Raw genomic sequence first — 4,634 nt, forward strand, 5'->3', positions numbered from 1 at the left:
AGGAGAGTGATCTGACTTTCTATCATCTTACGAGCAATGCTTCTCATATATCTCCACCACCCATTATCAGGCTTTCTCTTCCCTGTTTAGAGACTATGATGTTGTTGTTAGTTGATGTCAAGTCTATTCTAACTCTTGACAACCTCATGTGTACAGAGTAGAACTGTTCTATATGGTTTTAATGGCTGTAATCTTAAAGGAAAAACACCAGCAGGCCTTTTCTTCATTGGTACCATGGGCGGGGGGGTGCTCAATCCACTAAACTATAGATTAGCACAAGCTATTTGCACCACCTAATACCTTATTTAGAGTGTAAGGAACAAGTATTTTAATAACTTGTATTCTATTTATAATACACATTTATTTACTTTCAAATTGTTTTTTGTTAAAAATGTAAATTTGTTTTCATTGTATAATTGAAGCATTTTTCTATATAGGAATAATATTTTGAATTGGGATAAAATGTATCAATATTTTGTCCACTGAAATAATAGTTTTTTTTAACCTTTTAATACCCTTCATTTAAAAGCAGGTTTTTCAGGAGCAAATTAAGACTCTTAAAAGAAGAGAGTTGTAGTTATATATTCACATTAGTTTGAGCAATTGGCATGGATTATTCAGGAAGGTCTTCAGACCATCCTTCACATCTTTGTTCCTTAAGCTGTAAATGAAAGGGTTTCAGTATTTAATCAGCAGGGTGTAAAAGACTGAGTCCATTTTATCAGAATCTAATGAGCGGTTGGTCCTGGGTTGCAAATACATGAAAAGGAGGGTCCATAGAACACAGTGACTGTCATCATGTGAGAAGCACAGGTGGAAAAAACTTATTGTTTCTGCTTTGAGGACTGTATCCTCAAAATGGCAAGGATAACGTTAAAGTAGGATATTAGAACAATGATCATGGAGAAAAACAAACTGATCCCTGAAAATGTAAATGCTACTATTTCTGGAATGTAAGTATCAGGACAGGACAAGGCTAACAAAGTGACATTCTCACAGTAAAAATGGTTGATTATATTGGAAGAACAGTATGATACAGAAAACACACAGGAACAGACAGTCAGTGCTGTGGTCAGACTGGAAAGGTATATGAGAGATACTAACAGAAGGCAGATTTGCCAAGATACTAAAAAAAATAGAGAGAAAAAAAATAGAGAGAAGGAGGTTGCAAATGGCCACAAAACAGTCACGGGCCATTATGGCCAGCGTGTAAATCTTGGCCACAATGAAAACTGAAAATCCACCAAGTTGAGCTGCACAAAAGTAGTAACAGAAAGTTTTCTTCTTAAACAAGAAGCTGACCAGCATTTTAGGGGGAAAAGCCCACTGCCATCGAAATGACAGTAGAATTGCCAGGATTGATGATAGGCAAGTGTCGGAGGAAAAAGTACATGGGCGTTTGAAATCGTGAGTCGACACTGGTAAGGGCGGTGATACACAGATTCCCAGCCACAGTCAGCCCATAGATCACCAGGAAGACATAGAAAAGGGGAGCTGAAGCTCAGGACAGCCTGAGATTCCCATAAGAATGAACTCAGTCATGAAGTAGAGAAAATACACTTTCTGTAGTGTTTAAAAAAAAAAAAAATGAGAATATATTTTCCAGTTTAGCTATGTAAGCTGTGATTAAAATCTTTAGTTTTTAAAAACGTCGATTATTTGCTCTGGAATCTGTCTCACGGTTGTTCCAATGTAGAAAAACAAATTCCACTGTAGAAAAACAAGGCAATCAAGATTTTTGTTGTTGATTAAACCATGTTTCTCTCCGAGGTGACAAAAACAATGAGCGATACCATCAGCACCTGAGATAACTGAACTGAGCAAAACCCGGACCCATCCAGCGACCGAAACCAGGATGGCGTAAAGAGGCCTGCAAGACGTCAACAATAAGTCACTTTGTCATTACCTCCCCCTCAAAGAAGAGTCAACATTCCCGGGAATTTCTAAACCCTGACCCTCTCCCTATAAAACCCTTTTGTAGCCCTCTTGGGGCAGGCAGAAGCTGGGGAAAACTTTGCCCCCTCTGTCTCTTGAACACAGTGTTCAATAAAGCCCTTTTGCTGCTTACCTCCTCCTGTCTCACTATTGGTTTGTGGCAGGCGGCTCGAATCCGCAATTTGCAGTTACAGTCACCCACGTGAGATTTCCTGGAGCCATTTATTGTGTTGCTTTCGTCTTTAAAACAGAAAGGGATTAATAGATGTTAAAATAAATTTTGTACTTCGAAGGTTATTCCTTGTCAAATATTTATTTAAAATCATTTTACTTTTGTTCACAAACACCTAGGACTTCCAGAACTTAATTGTTTTTCTCCCTGCTTTTTCACGAATTTCAGAAATACAAACTGAACAGAGAACAACTAAAGACTTAGGTTGGTTCTTTGGATTGTTTGCCTAAGCTATTTACTTATCCACTATTAAACACAGTTTAAGTATTAGATTTTACATATATATGTATATTCATTTTCAAAGTTTTCATTGTGCTATCAATTAATATCTTATTCACTGCTTTAGATTGTGAATAAGAATCAAGTTTATGATTTTTTCTATACCATATCATCGTATCTCCCTGGCTTTTGTCCACAAGGGAGAAATTAGGGCACGTGATTACTCCCATTCTTTGTACACGTAATTGCTAATAACACAAGTGTAAGAATGTGGCTAATGTAGGGTATAATTAACTAGAATTTCAGAAATGCTCAAGAAATTCTTCCACATTGTCATTTGCACAGAGACAATATGAAATTCTCAATTTATCATTAATCTCTTTGTAGAAGATGAGGTTTATTGTCTTTGCGTTTTGTGCTCCAAATGCCACATGGCACTGTCCCAACCATTTATAGCTGATATTTTTAGCAGTAACTCTACCTGGATTAACACTATCTGGTAAATAGTTGCTTCCCTAAAAACATCAAATTCATCATATGTAAAAAGCAGTATGCTAAATCTTCTCCATTCTCTTAGATAACCCACTCTGATCATTGGTTTTATTTTTTCACATCTTCTTTAAAAATGCTCAGTCTCACTTATCAGTAGTTATTAAGACTGTTATTAATTTATTAAGACACTTAAGTCATTACACGGCTGTCACTGCCACTTAGCAATCAGTGGGAAAGGCTTGTAGTCACTTGGAAAAGAAGACAGAGAAGGAATCATTTCAGGTCTGAGTTTGATTTGAATTGATAGAGCTTTTAAGATACTTAGTCCTCACATCTAGGCCTAGTAACAGGGAAAACACTGGGTTTAACCTACCTGTGCAGAGAGATCTGCTGAGGTCCACTCTTAAGTTTACTCCACGAAGCATGCTGGAGAGTTTTACAAAGACCTGAAGTTCCCGAAGACCCTAACACTAACATATGATTATTTCTAGGCTCCAGTCCCTGAACATGAGGACTAGACTTCCCAGATAAAGGACTGATTCCCCAGGGAAAGAAGGACAAATTGAATGCTCCTTAAGCAAAGTTCCACATAAAATTCTACCATAATGGGCAATTTTAATGTGAATATCGAGGACAGAACTGAACACAAAACCTCCCTTCCAATGTCAAGCTCTGGTGTATTCACTGTGAAAACCAGATGATATACACCAAATGCAAAATGTGAAGTTTGTATAGAGGCTAAATATCAACTTTTTATTAAAATCATTGAAGTATAAATCATATCTGGTATCACTTCCAGTTTTTACATTCAATTAATTTGAGTAAAAAATGCATTTTTCTCACATCAGACTGCAATGAAACGTCATCACCAATTCTTTCTTGCTTTCTCGGGGGCATTTCTAGCCTATAGTGTTTATAAGAGGAAGGGATATGTCTGATTATTTTACTTTTTTATTACCAGCTTCTAAAATAATACCCAGGATACAGTAGATGTTCAAAAGATATTTGTTATCCAACTCACTGACCGATGGAATGAGTGAATGAAATATCCATCCTAAAATGTCAAATTAAACATCAGGATTATTTTTTTCTGATGCTGTAATCAATCTTTAATATTATTTTAACTTTGACAAAGAAACCATGAAAGTTGTATCTCATTCTCTAAGATATTCACTACTATAGTGCCGGATACAACTCTTCCTTCTTCATTTTGGTATTCCTAATATCTACAACCAGTTTCCATCCAGCCAGTTTTGACGTATGGTGGCCCTACATGTGACAGATTTGATCTGTGTTCTATATGGTTTTTAAAAGCTACAAAGTTTCAGTAGATCTTTCAAGGTGCTTCTAGTCAGATTCAACCACCAGATTTTATCATTATCCACCCAGAGTCTCCTTATCCAGAGGTAACCCTTATGTACAAATTTTATTGATATTCTTGTTGACATTAGTTAATATGTATTTATGTACCCATCAAAACATAATTTTGAAGCTATCTTTAATTACTTTACATAATACTGAGTGTCTTATTCTGCAATTTTTTTTCATTCAGCTATATGCTTGTGGATTTATCCGCATTGATTTATTTAGCTATGTATTGTCCACTGATTTTGCTGCACATATAAAATTCACTAGAAAAAGAAAACAGGTTCTGCTCAAACTCCTAATTCATTTTTAAAAATTTATTAAAACTTTAGTACTTAATTTTTATGTTTTAAATTACACCACACTAAGTAAGTGTTCTATTTTTTCATTT

Source organism: Loxodonta africana, chromosome 7 (genome assembly GCF_030014295.1).
Source record: "Loxodonta africana isolate mLoxAfr1 chromosome 7, mLoxAfr1.hap2, whole genome shotgun sequence".
Lineage (NCBI taxonomy): Eukaryota > Metazoa > Chordata > Mammalia > Proboscidea > Elephantidae > Loxodonta > Loxodonta africana.